The sequence below is a fragment of the Nuphar pumila genome, chromosome 9 (assembly GCF_984573655.1).
Source record: "Nuphar pumila chromosome 9, dmNupPumi1.hap1.1, whole genome shotgun sequence".
NCBI lineage: Eukaryota > Viridiplantae > Streptophyta > Magnoliopsida > Nymphaeales > Nymphaeaceae > Nuphar > Nuphar pumila.
This window is the reverse complement of record NC_143257.1, coordinates 117,197,477-117,216,540: the sequence shown is the minus strand read 5'-3', so window position 1 is coordinate 117,216,540 and position 19,064 is coordinate 117,197,477. Positions and strand designations below refer to the sequence as shown.

At 36.9% G+C, this 19,064-nt stretch overlaps 1 protein-coding gene across 1 annotated transcript in view; it reads left to right on the top strand.

The window, feature by feature from the left end:
• Positions 1-4,334, top strand: part of CNX2 (cofactor of nitrate reductase and xanthine dehydrogenase 2) — a 53,876-nt gene extending 49,542 nt beyond the window's left edge. The window contains exon 8 of the mRNA XM_090017866.1: positions 3,900-4,334. The gene's annotated coding sequence lies outside the window, so the exon portion shown is untranslated. The remainder of the gene's footprint in view (positions 1-3,899) is intronic.
• Positions 4,335-19,064: the final 14,730 nt, after the last annotated feature.

The window sequence follows — 19,064 nt, the reverse complement described above, 5'->3', positions numbered from 1 at the left end:
GATCTCAATAAGATTTTCTTGTCTTCTTGAGTAGGACTGCCTAAACCTACCATCTTTAGACTGAATTTGCTCTCCTTGAACTTTTGCTCTCTCATTAACATTTTCCTTTTTATCAAACAGAATAAAAAAGGACAAGTTAGACTCATTCCTTGTCTCTTCTATATGTTGGCTGAAATATAACACATCTTCATGGAAGACATGCTGAGATATCCATACTCGCTTTCCAATAGGATCATAGCATTTGTAGCCTTTCTGTCCATTTTCAAAACCAAGGAATCAACATTTGACAGTTTTAGGGGACATCTTGTCTCTATATCTGTCAGTTAACAAAACAAAACATACATAACCAAATACTATTATCATAGCATAATTTGGAGCTTGTTTATACAATTTCGAAATGGAGATATACCCTTAAGTACACTTGAGGGCATACGATCTATCTGGTAGATACTTAGCTGAACTGGATATGCTTAGAACACCTTGGGCACTTTCCCTCTAAATAAAAGAGTTCTTGTTGTTTTCAGGATATGTTTATTCTTTCTCTCAGCCACTCCATTTTGTTCAGGAGTGTAGGGACAAGACCTTTGGTGAACTATACCTTTCTCCTCTAAAAACTTTTCAAATACACTACTAATATATTCACCTCTAGAGTCAGTACGAAGGGTCTTGATCTTAATTGCAAATTGATTTTCAATCATAACATAAAAGTCTTTAAATATTTCAAGGTGTTCACTTTTATTTTTCATAAAATATAACCAGTTAAATCTTGTGCAATCATCTATGAAGGTAACAAAATATGATGACCCTCCTTTAGACAAAATAGGAGAAAGAACCCATACATCAGAATGCATTAAATCAAAAAGATTTTCTGATTCTCTATCACTAGATCTGAATGACAAGGCATGACCCTTTGCCAACCTACAACTGTCACAATCTTTGACATGATTTGACACAACTAATTTCAACCGATCAAAACTCTCCGAAAACACTAACTTTTGCAACCTAGAGCTGAAAATATGACCCAGTCTCTAGTGCCACAAAACAGATTCATCTATGATAGAAGCTCCAAATGTGATCCCATGTTGCTTCTGCTCACCCATATCAATCCAGTCCAAGTCTCCTCTCCCATGGCTAACCCCAATCTTCTTCCTTGACAACTGATCCTACATCACACAACCAGAAGAATAGAAAGTAACATTACAATTAAGTTTGGTAATTTGACCAACAGAAACAAGATTCATAGCAAGAGATGGGACATGATAAACTTAAGACAAATTAATTTTACTACCAGGATAAGACTTAAAATTAATAAATCCTACTTTAGATACAAACATAAAGGAACCATTTGCAGTGCGAAAAATACCACTACAAAGCTGACAATTGGTCAACATAGACTTATGAGAGGTCATATGACATGAACTTCCTGTGACTATTAACCAACCAGAAGAAGAACTAGGAGTAACAGAGGAGTGAACTACAATGGACTGAGTAAGAAACTGTAGCTGTTGGATCTATTGCTGCATCTTTTCTAGTAGCTGGAGTTGATCACCACCTAATAATTTTGATCATTTTGGGACTGATAGCCCCACAAACTGAGTATCAATGACAAAATAATCCTTTTTAGCGTGTATACCTTCACTATCCGAGGATGCTGCAAACACGGCACCCTTCTTTTTCTTGAGTATTGGGCAGTAATTTTTCATATGACCAAAATTATTGCAATAGTGACACTGAATGGAGCTCAGGTCACCTCTCCCTCCAAAGTGTAAATCACCTCTTCCACCCAAGTGTCTAGGAATTGCCATGACATGGTCTTCAGAGGAGTAAGTTCCAAGAGACTTCATCTCGGTCTCTTCCGCAATCAACTCTGCTATAACCTTGGTATCTGAAGGCAAATGAGACCGATGCAAGTAAACCACAATGTGATGCTGCAACCAAGGTACAATTCAAGTAGAAACCCTTCTACACAAAGCAATCCCACTTAGGCTACAAGAATACATATACAACATTTCACATCAACACTTCAGCATTTAACAGACTGCCAATACTCATCTCTAGGAACTGCCATGATACCATCAAGCACTCATAGGCACCTATTATGCTGTAAAATAGGCAAAAACAGTCTACCAACACCCAAAACCAGCGACAATGCTTAATACGATCAATCAAAGAGCAAGAGAACCAGTCAAACAAACATTGCACACAAGCTAACAATCACTTAACACCACAAATATTCAACCTACAAGCCCTTAGAGTCGCTGTCCATAAAAATACCACCCAAAAAACAATGACACACATTGATTCTTCTACAAAACTTGAATGAAAATCAACGAAAACACCAAAATATCACTTAAAATTGGTATGCACAACCTTCTGGGCCAAAAACAACCAGAATGCATCAAAATAGAGGGCTCAAACACCATAGGCAGATTTTGGATTCAGAACACTGTTCATCGCCTATTTCAGAAATTCAGAAAAAAATCCACTGAAATCGAAATTTGATCCAATTGCTACAATTTGTGGTTTATATGACTTCTAAAATCAACATCTAGCAAATCCCTAAGTCAAACCACTAAAGTCCTGTAAATCTTACGGACGTCCTTTTGTAGGGCACACAAAACGAGGCAACCTGAAACTCCACCAAGGATGAAGCTTCCTACCACAGATTCACCCTCTCACTGCACCACTTTGATTCCAATATGGATCTGATACCATATTGAAGCCTTAAGAGAACAAGAAGAGAAGCATACAATAAAAGGAAAAGGAGCCAACACAAGTAGAAAACTTCATTCATACTCGGGAATGAGAGTGTGCCCTCTTATATGGGTTGACCTCTCTAAAGGGTTACAAAGGAAAAGTAACATAAAGAGCCATTTTACAAGTTTACCCCTTACCTATGAGACTATATACAAAAGAATAAAGACTAATTAAAAGCTAAGTTACATATATGTTTCAAGTTTCAACAAGTGTCAGCTTGATTCCCACCCTAATCAGACTGAAACTGATTAATCGAAATAGACATAAACATAGTCACCAATATTGTTCTCGGTAATTTCTTAGTAAGGTTTTTCTCGGGAGTTTTTTTTCTTTTCAAAAAGTCATTTTTATTGAAATTTTTTTGGAAGTTTTAAAATTTAAGAAAAATGTAACGAATAATAAAAAAGATAAGAAATAATAGGTTTTAGTATTTTTCTGCAAAAATACAAAGAAAAAATTAGAAAAATTTAAAAATATAAAAGAAATGAAAAAGACACTTAAAATATATAAAAAAGATGGTTTTGAAAATCTCAGGAAAATATCATAATATTATTGCGATATTTTAGGTTGTGGCGATATTTTGAAATTAATGGAAAAATTATCAGGAAAATATATAATGTTGCGCTATTTTCAAAATATTGGCGATATCGGTGACTATGGTCATAAATATAATATCTTCACAAGGTGTTGAAATAGGTGCCTTAAGCTGCCGATGAATCAAGCTGCTCAGTATTGTTAGCATTGTTGTTTATTCTAATGGGTAGTATTCAAATATGTGTTAGAGTGCCGCTACCTACATGTCAACTCATTTCATGTTGATGACCCATTATATAAGCCATTTCTATTGAACTTTTCATTGACTTGAATGAGATCTGTAACAAGTAGTTTTTTTAAATACATACTCATTAGATGTTGCTTGTTAATGAAATTGATTCAGGTTTTGAAACTGCAAGATCTGAAGGGCATAGAACATTTTGAGTACTTGCGGATATTTCATCTAAATGATTCATAATTTGCTTTTTCTTCCAATGATTGAATCAGCTTGTATTTGCTTGCTACATATACATGTAGTTTTACTTTATATGATTGTGCTTATTGTAATTGATGAACTTTTTTCTTGGATGTGACCATGTTTGATGCAGTTCCATCTTGGTATTGTTTTCATGGCTTCACTCTTGCCTACAAGCATGGGAACATCCACAAGCCTTTTGGGTTTGCCTTGGCACAGTCATATCAGTTGAAGAGCTTATTTGTTTGAGACACTGCAAAGATACTCTTTCTCATCCCATGTTGACCTATCCGTGAAGTCTCTGAACTGTGGTACAATATGTTGCTGATTCTCTCCTGTTTTGGCTAACTGGTTCATGTATACTATACTACTTTGTGTAGTTTTAATTTGGTTTTGCTGAACATTTTACTTCAGTGCTAGAGATGTCTTCTAGGTGCCAAATCACCGCAAAGGGAGGTTCTTCTGTGTATCCTGCTTTAACTACATTCATAAGCGTTCATATTGACTCATGTACCATATCATATGATGTTTAACATTTTGACTTATTTGAGATGCTGTATCTGGTGTATGGTGTTACCGTCCCACCTATTTCTCATGGTTACAACTTGTACACGAATTGTTGAATGATAACACATTGTCATTTTCATGATTTAGCACCAGTGTTAGAAAAAGGATTGAAACTTCACAGTTTGGATATTTTATTAGTAGGTTCCTATTAGATTTCAGATATTTACTGAGGGAACCCCAAGGAGAAAGGTGCTTTTTCCCATGAAGGTTTGATTGGTGCTATATCAAGATCATGTTCAGTTCTTTAATCCTGCTGTTCTTCGTATATTTTCCTCGATACCTGTGTGTTATCACCCCTTATTAGCAAAATCTCCGTTGAACTTTCATTAATCTTTTTTGTTGGTAGGCAGGCTGGGGAGTAACCCCGACCTAACCATCCAGGTATCTCATTCGATCCCAACTTTTATCTATCGTGAATTATGAGAATCAAATTCCTCAAGCTGTTGGCAAGTTTTGTGGGTTTTGTTCAAGTCTTGGATCAACTTCCATAGGGATGTCATAGGCCCTAGAAAGTGCAACTGTGTTGTTCCGGTTCTGCATCAATTAATTTGAGATCAAGCGTTCGTGAGGGGAGTTGAGCTATACTGGGGAGGTGCATTTCCTCTGCTACATTTTACTATAAGAAATGACTTTTAGCATATGATGTTACTTTAAGGATTGAAAATATAGCCAAGGACTCTGCACACCTGGCTAGGTGGGTTGACTTAAGGCATTCAAGTTGAAGGACATCACTAATTCGATACCCATGGTGCATCTCCTTTGCCGCTACCGGGTGGTGGGGGAGTACTTGTGGAGTTTTACACCATGGACACCAAAACATAGTTATGATCGATATGGTACCTCTTGCCTGTAATGGGATATCCAAACTGGAATGATGGTTTCTTGATGTAAATTCATTGCCGGATTTACGAAGAAAGTTATCAAACTACAATTATCTCTACCATATATCTAGAAAAATTAAGAAATTATGAAATAAACAAAACTTAATTGAGATTTATCTCTTCTCAAAACTGAATAACCTCTTAGATCTCTCATCTTTTTATAGCTGAGAGTTTTATAATTACAATCAAATTAACTTATTCAGATAACTTTTAAAAAGCTAAAACTTATCCTAACAATATGGATAAGACATAATAATCCAATATCTAAGTGATGTAACTTTTTCAATAAAGCATTTTAAAACAATATTTTCAATAAAAACGTTTGTGCAAACCGTGCATCAAATCATAAAAACTGGCTCGCACGAATGGTGGAGTCCGAGTCGATCTCAGGGAATGAGAAAAATACTTTGTATTCTACAAATACTTAAGCTACCCTTTATTGCCTTGAAAAATAAAAGAATTAATTAACTAAATGAGAGTGCGGTCCTCTGTGGAGGGCTTAAACAAATAAAAAAATAATAATAAGTGCCTTATTACAAACCCAAATTGAATTGAATCAAATAAAATAAAATCCTAAGCTAAAAAGAAAAGAAAATGGTCTTCGGTGCTTTGAGATTCTAGTCTCTTGATTGTCTTCTTCTACTTCTCCTTTACTGATTCTTATGAGCTCCTTGGGGGGCTTGAAGGGCCTTTTGAGAGAACCTTTTGGGGATCACAGAGGGCTCTTTTAGGGTACTTTTGAGGGCTCACCGCACATCTAACCGTTTTCCTGTAAAACAAAAATCACAAAACATAAAGGCGAGAAAGAAAGCTACACAAAAATCTAATGTTAGTTTAAGCAAAAATCATGAAAACAAGAAATTAACTAACATGAAATAACCCACTACATTAAAAGACAAAACAATATAACTAACTATGTAACTAACATAAACTAACATGAATCAAGTTATGAAACAAACTAACTAAAAGACAAATGAGCATAACAAACTAACTAATTAAATATCAACTATGAATTAATTAAAGCCAAACTAAACCGCTATTAAACAAACTACTTATAAGGAAAACGTGAATAACATTAAGATAACTAAGCATAAACTAAATTAATGATTTTACTTAAAGCAAAAAGGGTGACCAACACCAACTTAACCACTACGTCTAACTAATAAAGTCAATCTAGATAACAAGAGACGTTAACTAGTAAGCTATTAACAAAACTAAAATAAATTTAACTATTCTGGCTGTCGTAAAATATTGAATGACCTTGCTAATACACAAATCTAACCTATGGCTAATGCAAAAAACGACAATTGATTCAATCCGAACTAATGTATGAACTAGCTATCTAAAACAAACGTAAAACGAATTCTGATTATACTAACTGATTATAACTATGAATTTAATTTCTCACTATGCAAAACGTTAAAACAAAATACTAACCTATATTGTAAGATGCTTAACTACGATTGATCTAAGGCTTTGGTCACAATGAATGGTTCTGCATGGCTCACGCTGAATCAATTTCTGGCTTTAAAATAACTAACATTAATGTTGTGCTTTCTAAGGCAAAACTTTAACTGAAAATAACATAACAAACTATTATATGATGTAACGCAATTTCAACTAATATGTAAACCGAAAACATGAAATCAATTAAACCAATAGTGCTGAAAATATGATATGATATGCAATGAATCTAAAAAAAAAAGAAATCCTGATATATGCATTCGATGAAAGAAAACAAAACAAGGAATCTAATCTATGCACCTAAACTTAAAAAGAAGAGGGAGAAGAAGCACACCTCGTAGCTGCTTCTGATGGAGTGGTTGAGAAGAAGAAGTGGTTTTTTCACTTATCGCAAATACCTCCCCGACGAAAAAGAAAGAAGATACCGGCAAAAATAGGGGCTAGGAGAAGAAGAAAAGAAGAAGAGAAGAAGAAGAGACGAAAAGAGGAGGAAAACCGATGGAGAGAGAGGGAAAAGAGAGAGGCAGATGAGGGGGGCATGAACTCCAGAGGGGAAAAATGCCCCTCTCCTCTCAAAACCCACTATTTATATTTTTTAATTAGGTTTTTAGAAGATTTTTCAGAAAGAGTCCATATATTTTTTAAATATTTCAAATAACTCTAGTTTTTGAAAGTAATTTTCAAAAACTTAATTAATTTCACAAAAAAGCTCAAAAGGGCTCAAATTGTCATTTGATGAGCGACTATGAAAATCTTTGCAAACAAGCATTTTTAAACGATTATCGCACATGATCATGCATGAAAATGTATGAATTTATGCATAAAAATTATGCATGATCAAATTCTTTCATGCTTATCGTTCGTTAGTCTTCGAATAAACTGAAGCAAAAAGCAAAAATAGCAAACTAACCAAGACAAAGTAACAAAAAAATCATGTGAGTTTTATGAAATAGATTTTTAAAATAATATTTTCAATAAAAATAGTGTGAAAGCCAGACACCAAATAATAAAAACTGGCTCGCACGAGTGGAGGAGTCCGGGTCAATCTCAGGGAACGGGAAAAATACTTTGTATTCCACAGAAAAACTAAACTACTCTTTATTGCCTTAAAAAAATTGATTAACTAAATGAGAGTGCGGCCCTCTGCAGAGGGCTTAAACAAATAAAAATAAAGTGGCTTATTACAAACCCAAATTGAATTGAATAAAATAAAATAAAATAAAAGCCTAAGCTAAAAAAAAAGAAAATGAGCTTCAGTGCTTGAGCTTCTTATCCCTTCTTTGTCCCTCAGTGGTTATGATCTCTTTTTTTTTTCACCAATCTCTTTTCTATTTCTTAAAGGGCTCTTTGAGGGGCTCTGAGGGGCCTTAAGGGCCTTTTGGTGACCTCAGAGGGATCTTTTAGGATACTTTTGAGGGCTCACCACACGTCTAACCGTTTCTCTACAAAACAAAAATCACAAAACACAAAAGCGAGAAAGAAAGCTACACAAAAATCTAATGTTAGTTTAAGCAAAAATCATGAAAACAAGAAATTAACTAACATGAAATAACAGTCTACACTAAAAAACAAAACAATATAACTATGTAACTAACATGAATCAAGTTATGAAACAAACTAACTAAAAGATAAATAAGCATAACAAACTCACTAAAAGACAAATAAGCATAACAAACTAACTAATTAAATATCAACTATAAATTAATTAAAACCAAACTAAACCGTTATTAAACAAACTACTTATAAGGAAAACATTAATAACATTAAGTTAACTAAGCATAAACTAAATTAATGATTTTACTTAAAGCAAAAAGGGTGACCAACACCAACTTAACCACTATGTCTAACTAATAAAGTCAATCTAGATAACAAGAGGCGTTAACTAGTAAGCTATTAACAAAACTAAAATAAATTTAATTATTCTAGCTGTCGTAAAATATTGAATGACCTTCCTATACACAAACCTAACCTACGGCTAATGCAAAAAATGACAATTGATTCAATCTGAACTAATGTATGAACTAGCTATCTAAAACAAATGTAAAACAAATTCTGATTATACTAACTGATTATAACTATGAATTTAATTGCTCACTATGCAAAACGTTAAAAAAAATACTAACCTATAATGTAAGACACTTAACTATAACTGATCTAAGGCTTTGGTCACAGTGAATGGTTCCTTACGGCTCACGCTGAATCAGTTTCTGGCCTTAAAATAACTAACATTAATGCTGTGCTTTCTAAGGCAAAACTTTAACTGAAAATAACATAACAAACTATTATATGATGTAACACAATTTCAACTAATATGTAAACCGAAAACATGAAATCAATTAAACCAATAGTGTTGAAAATATGATATGATATGCAATGAATCTAAAAGAAAAGAAATCATGAAATATGCATCCGATGAATGAAAACAAAACAAGAAATCTAATCTATGCACCTAAACATAAAGAGAAGAGGGAGAAGAAGCACACCTCACAGCTGCTTCTGATGGAGTGGTTGAGAAGAAGAAGTGGCTTTTTCACTTGTCGCAAATACCTCCCTGACGAAAAAGAAAGAAGATACTGACGAAGATAGGGGCTAGGAGAAGAAGAGAAGAAGAGAAGAAAAAGAAGAGACGAAAAGAGGAGGAAAACCGGTGCAGAGAGAGGGAAAAGAGAGAGAAGAGAGAGAGGTAGAGGAGGGGGGCGTGAACTCAAGAGGGGAAAAATGCCCCTCTCCTCTCAAAACCCACTATTTATACTTTTTAATTAGGTTTTTAGAAGATTTTTCAGAAAGAGTCTATATATTTTTCAAATATTTCAAACAACTCTATTTTCTGAAAGTATTTTCCAAAAACTTAATTAATTTCAGAAAAAGGCTCAAATATGGTTCAAATTGCTCAAATTGTCATTTGATGAGAGACTATGAAAACCTTTGCAAACAAGCATTTTTAAATGATTATCGCACATGATCATGCATGAAAATATATGAATTTATACATAAAAAGTATGCATGATTACTAAGCACAAAGATTAAAAATAAAATCTAAAAATCTAAAATCTAAAATCTAAAATCTAAAATCTAAAATGGATCCAAACTGATCTTTTATTAACTCGAGTCTTCTGCTCTGCTCTTGCATTATTCTCCTCGAGTTGAAAGGACTTACCCTCAAGTCTAAAAATGATTGTACTGTACGGGTAATTTGTTGTGATTCTCTAAAAACCTTACAATTTTTCATATTCTCTTGATGTCCAAAATCTCAAATATTTGACATCGTTAGGACCTTTTTACCTTTCGTAACTGTAAATTTAGGCATTTGTGATAAAATTATACCGCTCATCGAATATGTCCAACACCCACTTAAATTCAGAATTGTAGGTTTTTTTATGTGAATTTAGATCTCATGAACTTGCATAAATTTATTTGCGAAATCTCAGTGAAACCGAAACCACCAAAATTGTAAATATCATACTTTTTTGCATATAATAAATATTTTTGCATGAAAATATTTGAGAAACATATCTCGCAAACAACATACTTTCGTATATATCCTAAAAACACATAAATTTATATGTGAAATTCCATTTATAGGGAACCAACAAAATTGCAAATATGCTACTTACATATTTGCAAATTTTTTATTATATGTGATTTTTCTTAATGGTTATGATTTTATCAATTCATGCATATACTCATTTTTGTCCTAGGATTTCTTCTTTTCATTTGTGCCTGCAAAGAACTTCTAACCCTTGCGGCGATTTCAGCATTCCGAGGAGGTCACGGTATCATCTTTGTGATTGACTTCACTTACAGTTTCGAAAGGTGAGTTCCATACAATATATACCTGCATATCCCCATGTGCTTTTCCTAAGAGGTTGCGGTATCATCCTTATAATCGACTTCCGTTTAGGGTTTACTATGTTTACGTTTTTTTCATAAAATTATATATTGTTGTACTTCAAGTTATCTGATTTCATTAATATTTGTTTTTCTTGTGTTGGTGTAATAAGGCTAGGGTTCACTGTGTACAAGCATTAAAAGGGCTAAAGTACACTATCATGGTTGTTATAGGCAGTCATTGATGGTGTCTGAAAGGATTAAAGTATACTACCGTAGGTCTTAATACACTAATTGAAAATCTATAGTGGTCTTCAAAAATATTACCTTTAACGAATTTATGACTTTGATGTCTCGTAAAACCAGATATGTTGATTTGACCCTTTGGTATAGTTATTCTCTAAACAACTAAGAAATATGGATAGATGTTGAGGATGATAATGATGTAGAATCAATCTTATTTACTGGTGATGTTTACTTGAAATTATTCAAAGTTAATGAAGGAGTAGTTGATGTTAATCATGTGAAAAATGTGCATCTATCTCAGGCACCATCTATCGATCTGAGTACTTTGACGATTATCCAACTGTTCCAAACAATAGACGATATTAATGTTGTACTTGATCAACAGATCATTGCAAAGGACGTGGAACTACATAGGCAAATCAGTGTCAGTGATCTTCATCGTAGTAATTTGAATGACATGCAACCTCTTTGGACATACGGAAAGAAAGTCTCAGGTAGTGTCCCCCCATTGACTTTGGCCCGGGCCTAAGTGAAAATGAAGGGGTATGCTAGGATTTGCAAAGAGCAGCACCTTACAATCCTGAGGTGCCAGTAGATACCAGAGGAGATTGCTATGATAGTTACTATATCTGTATCGAAGAGATGCGACAAAGTGTTAACAGATCAGCTGCTCTGGCAATGTAGCATTCCGACCTTTAGGCAGCTTTTAGATTCCATACGTGACTAGGGGAACCAGCTGGGCTGGACCAAACTGGTAGGGGAGGAATGCTACCTTCTGAAGGCTGCCTGTACAGTCTACATTACGTTCTAGAAGCGGCCTAGACCGGCTACAAAAGTTTGGTTTTCTTCCAACATATGTATCCTGTGTAAACGGGACATGACAACACACCACCTATTTTTTGATTGCTATATTGCTCATGACGTTTGATTGAGAACGATCCTGTCTGGACACTGCTGGCCGGGTCTGGAGGTGTCCTGGACAAGCGGAGGTCTTGTTCCAGGTGCTTTGTTCATTTTTTTCCAGTTTTTTATTTTTTTATGGTTTTTGTCCCAGGTGTTCCGGACACCACTAGGGGGGGGGGGGGGGCTCTGCGGTACACTTCAAAAGTGTCCCTCATGTCCGCTATTTACGTCAGGTGCAAACAGCAACAACTGCACAATCAAATGCCCCCTTAAGGTACTAAATTGATCACAGTTAAGAAATGCACCCTAGATTAACTAGTTTAGTTTCTAATAATGTTTTGCTTATTAACCATTGTATCATTCGATAACTAGTTGTTCCAATAATGTTTTGCTTATTAAACATTGTGTCTACACTAAGGTGGGTGGAGGCTCACTTAAAAAATCAATGTTTCTAGATATTAGTTTTAGGCTTTGTATAAGTGAAAGTTAAAATTTAAGTGGGATCTTGATGAACTGCTCCAACATGGGATTATTCTCATTCGTCATTCAGCCTCTATCTTATTATATAGATTACATGCATAAGAGTATGTAATGGTGTATAAGAAATCCATAAGTTTTAGAAAATATGTACTAAAAAAAACTATAAGAACAGGTTATCATTTATCTATCAAACCCAGTTATATAATTTGCTTTTTACAGGAAGAAATGTCCCATAAAACGTGTTGCCTTTTAGTGGAACTGTAGTTCTTAGGTCAAGAGATCATTATTCTTTTTTTTTTGAAAGAAAGATGATTCATTAATGCACTAGCATGAGAAGAATACAGAAAGATGTAGGGGTGATGAGGCATCACATCCACCACTAGTACAATAAAATGAACAGTGCAAAACAGATCATAAACAAATTTCAGGAAGAACCAGTTGAAGGCAGCAATGTACATGATGGTTCTTCTCTTCCCGATCCAGTCCATGTGCTGTCCCGGCCATTTACGAGTCGCCCTGTTAGAGATTTCCCATATGATATGTTCTAGCAAGACCACCTGATCACAAAGAGAGCCTCTGAAAATACTTCGATTCCTTTTCTGCCATATATGTATCCAAGCTGTAAGATTTCCAAACTCTCCAAACGATTTTCTGTCGTACACCTCTTACGTCTAAGGGACTCGCAATAAGAGCCCTAGGGAAAACATCACACTAACATTTCTCGTATGTACCGACACTCCCAAAACCAAAGCAGGTTATATGTTCCCCCCCCCCGAACAGGGCCGGTACTGAGATCTCATGTTCGGGGCTTCCAAATAGCGCCACGTATACGATCGAGACTGGCATGGTTCCCGATGACAGTCCGCATCATACTGCATCGTAATTTGGTGCCTCAACAAAGACTTAAGTACCCTTTACCGCCATTCGGTTCATCTTCCTCGAACGAACATAAATGCCCTCCTTCTAGAAAACTGAACCGTCGGTTCGTGAAAAGAACAAAACTGCCCTCCATCGTTATCGCGCCAAAACGTTCCGCAGTTCATCTTCCTCGAACGGACATAAATGCCCTCCTTCTAGAAAACTGAACCGTCGGTTCGTGAAAAGGACAAAACTGCCCTCCATCGTTATCGCGCCAAAACGTTCCGCAGAGTTTGCGTATGTAGCAAGCATTATGTTGTAGGATTCAAATAGTTCAAAACAATCCATTCTCGCTCTAAGCACTCTACCGGAGATTCTTTGCTTTCATCTGGAGTCGTCGAAGCATCCATTCCCTTTGTTCCAGAGCATCTATTTTCGTCTTACCACTGCTTACTCTACAGTTGGAATATCCAAATTTTCATCGTTTCGGTGAGTTTCGTTTAAGGTTTCTTTCTTCAATCTGAACTTTGCTTCTTATACAACGATTTGTTTCTTATGAACCCAAATATTTTGACGATTTCTAATCATGATGATCGTGTAATGTGTTGTGCAGGTTAACAATGTCTGTCCCTCATCAGATTAGAGATATCTCGTCGTTCTATGGGTTGTCTATTAGAGAAGTGATCCGCCAGTCCCATCTATATAAGGTTTTTGAAAGATACCAAAATATACTTAAGATTGAGAACGATGAAGACGGGGAAAAAGCCTTGGAATCGTATTATGCGGAGGATTATCCATCAGATATCGAGGCTGCGGACCAAAGGAAGAACTCTGAAGAACGGAAGATGCAGAACAAGGATGACGAAAAGAAGGCAAAGGCAAGAAATATTGCTGAGAATTTGAAAAGAAGGCTGAGGATTGACGCACTGGCGAGGGAACAGATGAAGAAGAATGCGGAGGAGTGGGAAATTAATGTTAGCAATATGCTGGCCGAGGCTAAGGCGGAATCTCAGAGGAGAATATTGGAGCGTAGAGCAATGCGAGACAAGGCAAGTCTAATAAAGGAGGAGGAGGATAGGCGAAGGCAAATGAATAAGGAGGAGGAAGAGAAGGAACAAAATATTCCTCAGTATGAGGAAGAAAAGGAAAGGCGAATGAGGGAGAAGGAGTTTGAGGAAGCTAAGGAAATGCAAAGGCAGGAGAAGGAGAATGAGGAAAAGAAGGAAAGGCAACTGAAGGAGGAGGAGGAAGAAAAGGAAAGAGAAAGGAAGAAGCAGGAGGAAGAATTGCAGGAAAGAAGGAAACAAGAATTGGAAGAGATAGAAAGGCGGTGGAAGGAGGAGGATGAAGAAAAGGAAAAGGAAAGGAAGAAGCAACAGGAGGAAGTGCAGGAAAGGGAAAGGAAGAAGCTGGAGGAAGACGCGAAAAGGGATAGAGAAAGGAAGCAGAAGGATGAGGAGAAAAAAGAGAGAGAAAGGAAGGAGAAGGAGGAGGAGGCGAAAAAGGAGAGAGAAAGGATGCAGGAGGCGAAAAAGTGGAGAGAAAGGATGCAGGAGCAGAAAAGGGAGACAAAAAGGAAGCAGAGGAAGGAAGAGGAGAAAAGGGAGAGAGAAAGGAAGGAGAAGAAGGAGGAGAATAGGGAGAGAGAAAGGAAACAGAAGAAGTAGGAGGGGAAAAGGGAGAGAGAAATGAAGGAGAAGGAGGATGAGAAAAGGAATGATAGAGAAAGGATGGAGAAGGAGGCCGAGAAAAGGAAGGTGAGAGAAAGTCATGCGATGGTGGAGCCGGTAGAGATGGAGATTGAAAGTCAATTGGTGGCAGTGGACTCACCAGAAAGTCCCAGGTTGGAGGGAGAACAGGAGAAAATAGCGACCAAGGTAAATGTATCCGTTTTCTGTGAACATTTAATAACATGTTTAGCGATTTTGGTATAACGATTACTGTGTTAGGTATTAATATGTATAGCGATTACTGTGATAGTCTATCTGCAACCAATATTATTTATAGCAGTTAGTAGAATAGTATTTATAAGTACAATTGGAACTAAATTACAATTGGTAGGAATAATATGTTATTTTGTGTTACAGGGAGTTCACAGGAGAACTAGAGCATCAGGTGAAAAGCTCGGAGGTCGGTGTCAATGGCCTGTAGTTCTGTCGTGGTATGGTCAGCTGAGTGCATATCAGAAGGACCGATTATGAAATATGCACTTCGGTGGCCTTTTGGACCAGCAATATTTTGAAACTTGCTGGAATACCATGACCCACCTGGTAAATAAATGGAATGATAAGACGAACACATTCCAGTTTGATTCTTTTGAGATCACCATGACTCTAGAAGATGTGGCGAGGATCACTGGCCTTAAGTGCGATGGCAGTGCTGTCCTGTTACGGCATTCAAAGTATAACGCAAGGGAGAAATGCACGGCCCTGTTAGGAATGTCGATGGACGAATGGAGTCAATGTATTTCTGGTGGAATAAAATCCACATTAATGAAGGTCTCATTTTTTCGTAATAAATAGGAAGGCCACTCCGCTACTTGTGCATCTGAAATAGCTGACCAAGAGTTGCGCGACTTCCTTCTATATTTTTTTGGTCTTACATTATTTTCCGATTGTTCTGGTTCGAGAATAAGTTCCATGTGGCTGCAGTACCTGGCAGACTTAGACGAAGTCGACAACTATGCCTGGGGTGCCGCTATGCTCGCACACTTGTACAGTCAACTCCACCGTGCGAGTAACGGTACGAAAACAGTTGGTGAATTTTGGCCATTTGTTCAGGTATTTGTTGATTACATACTTAGTAATTGTAGAACAATCTCATTTCAGGTTGTGGTGTTACTAATAATATTGTTTTTGTTAGGCCTGGGCGTTGGAACATATTATCCCATTGCGTCATCGTTGTGGCCCTCCAATTTGTGGTTTTCCAAAGATCGGTCGTTGGGCTAGAATAAACGTCACAGTTTATAATGCTAAGTCCATTTTAGATGGGCTGCAACTAAATGAGGTAAACGTTTTAAAATTATTTACAATCGCGTCAGCATTTACCATTGAGTATTATAAATCGTTGTAATGTTCAGCATTCTTAAGTATCCATCGCTGCAGGATTGTCTTCCGTAGTACATATCGTTGTTGCCATATCATGCGTAAATAAATGTTAATATATTTATCATTCGTTATTAAAAAGAATTACCAATGTACAGGTTTTGTGGAGACCTTATGGAGATGAGGAGGACGATGACGAAGACGTTGTTGCGGAGGCTGCTAGATTGTCTTACCGCGATTTGTGGCTATTCTGCAATTTTGAAGTCGAGTTGCAGCAAGGTAGTCGAGTTCTTCTACAATCTGGCTTGGGGCAGTCTATCCCAAATAAGCCTTTAGAAGTGAGAAGGAAGATAAATAGTTGTGGGGGCAGGAACGTGAATTGGGCTGATCGCTACAGGGACGAATTATTAAATTGGAACTCAGGTGGTTTGATCCCTTCTATTTTGAATCCACTTGAAGGACGACAATTTGATCCCTTCTATTTCGAAAGGTATTGGGAACCAATGCGGCGAAATCTGAAGATTGAAAAAATTGTGAACCCATGCCTCCCAACTGCCCCTTCTCATGTTGCAGCCCAGCCTCTACAACCAAAACATCGTCTCTCTCCGGTTACTATGACTGGTCCCTCAGTAACAAAGCGCGAGGAAGAACGAACACTTGCACTAAAAGAGAACATTGTCTCTGCTGCAAGGTTCGAAGTTATGAAGAGGGAGAATAAGAAATTAAGGGCAGAAGTAAGCACTATGGGGATTCAATTGAACTCAGTGGTAGAGATGATGACCAGTTTTCTTAATAAAGGTATCGCAACGAAGCTGCCACCCAGGATAGACAGTGCACAAATAAAAAGTGAGAGACAAGTCTATGATATTTCATCTGATTCGTCAAGTGCCTCGGAATAAATCGTAGTTTTTCATTTTTATCACGCTAGGTTATTGTTGTAATTGTATAATGAGTTGTAGTAACGTGACATTGTTTTATTGTTTAATTCTTTATTATTACATCTTTTCGTCTGTGGATCTCGGTAATAAATAAACTTTAATCGAAAATAGATGTTTGTTCAAAAATCGTGACATTGTCTAACCTATCTGGCATCGCTAAGATATATCATTTTTGTTTAGCAATCGCTGTATTTGTCTCCGCCTCGAAAGAACATCGCATTAAGGATTAGCGATATAAGCCGTGAACACTAATTTAACTAGTTCTGACGGAGTAAATGTTAACAGTCAATAGCGCTAAGAAAAGGGTTTGTCGTTGCATGAATATATGAATGTATCCATATACGATAATCAATAGAATAATCGTGAAAGATTATTCATACCTAAAAGCTTGTTATAATGCGACCGACAAACGAGGGTTTTTTTATTATTTAAAATTGAATAATTAAATTTCCGGGGTGTTTCCGATAAAGTTCGGCATGTGAGACGACGTATTTATAATTATTTGTATCGAAAAAAGGGCGGTTTGTGGAAAGACGTATTTTAAAATTTTTCGAAAGCAGTCATTAAATTTGGCTGCGGCTATCGAAAATAGGGCGGCATGCCAAAAGACGTATTTTTATTTATTAAAAAGGCCATCATTTAATTAGCGGGCTGTTTTTCGAAAATGTCCGGCATGTGAGACGACATATTTTTAATTATGTCTATCGAAAAAAGGGCGGTTTATGGAAAGACGTATTTTTAATTTTTTTGAAAGTAATCATTTAATTTGGCGGCGGCTATCGAAAATAGGGCGGCATGCCAAAAGACGTATTTTTATTTATTTAAAACGCAATCATTTAATTAACGGGCTGTTTTCCGAAAATGTCCATAGGTGAGACGACGTATTATTAATTATTTGTATCAAAAAAAGGGCGGTTTGTGGAGATCGGTATTTTTAAATACTTCCAAAGCAAGCATTTAATTTGGCGGCGGGTATCGAAAAAAGGGCGACATGCGAAACGACGTATTTTTATTTATTTAAAACACATTTAATTAGCGGGCTGTTTTCGAAAAAGGGAGGGACGTTAAAGGACTTTACCTTTGTATTTGACTGAGGACGGCGTTTCCGTATCTGCGTTGTAAAGGTGCCATCGATATCTCCGTCCAGGCATGGCGCCGAAGAAGGGGACAATCGGAGCAGTACAACTAGCCATGGCGTCCAAGAAGACGACTACGGGGCCAATACGACCCGGCACGGCGCCAAAGATGGTGGGAGCAAAACGACCAGGCACGGCGCCAACAGAGAGGACGATGGGAGCAAAACGATCAGGCACAGCGGCAACAGAGAGGACGATGGGAGCAAAACTGCCAGACACGGCGCCGAAGAAGAACACAACCGCATCCACAGTACCAGCATTAGCGCTTAAGACGTATATTTTTTGAAATGCCTAAGCGGTTTAGTCAACATTTGCCTTTTCATGTCGTATTTGGACTATTGTTGTTTACTGTAGACAATAATTTCAATGTCGAATCCTGAATACCACGCTCATGGTGCACACAGTTCAACATTCACAGGCAAGGTTGGACGGCAACGCCCTGACGAGTGCGTAGATGACATCGAGCAGATGCAAGAAGAATTTGCAGTTGGGAACACTATCAGTAATTTTGTAAGTATTTAACCACTATCAATTTCTAGGTCGTTCCGGTTTGTATGTTTTGAAGTTCGTTAATTTGTGCAACCAGACAATGTGTGATTTTGTCCATTACATCCAGAGCAAGCCAACGAGCAATACAGTACGCATTATCAACCTTTATTTCATGGTATGGCTGTTCCGCTGTTGTTTTCTTTGTTTTTATTACGTACTCAAGTTTCTTGATGGTTAAATCTTACTATTTCGTGCAACAGATGTACGTCCGGCGAAAGCCATACAGCATTGGATTCAAAGATGCAGAAACTTGTTGGAACAGCGGTGATGAGTGCCTAGACATTTCGAAATTTGGAAAGGTAAGTGAACAAACCTCTTCTCCAAGGTTTAGTCGTCTTCCTCTCCCTAGCGAGGAGGTCTCAGCACAGACGCCGTTCAGGTGACGGGTGTTCATCTCGTTCCAG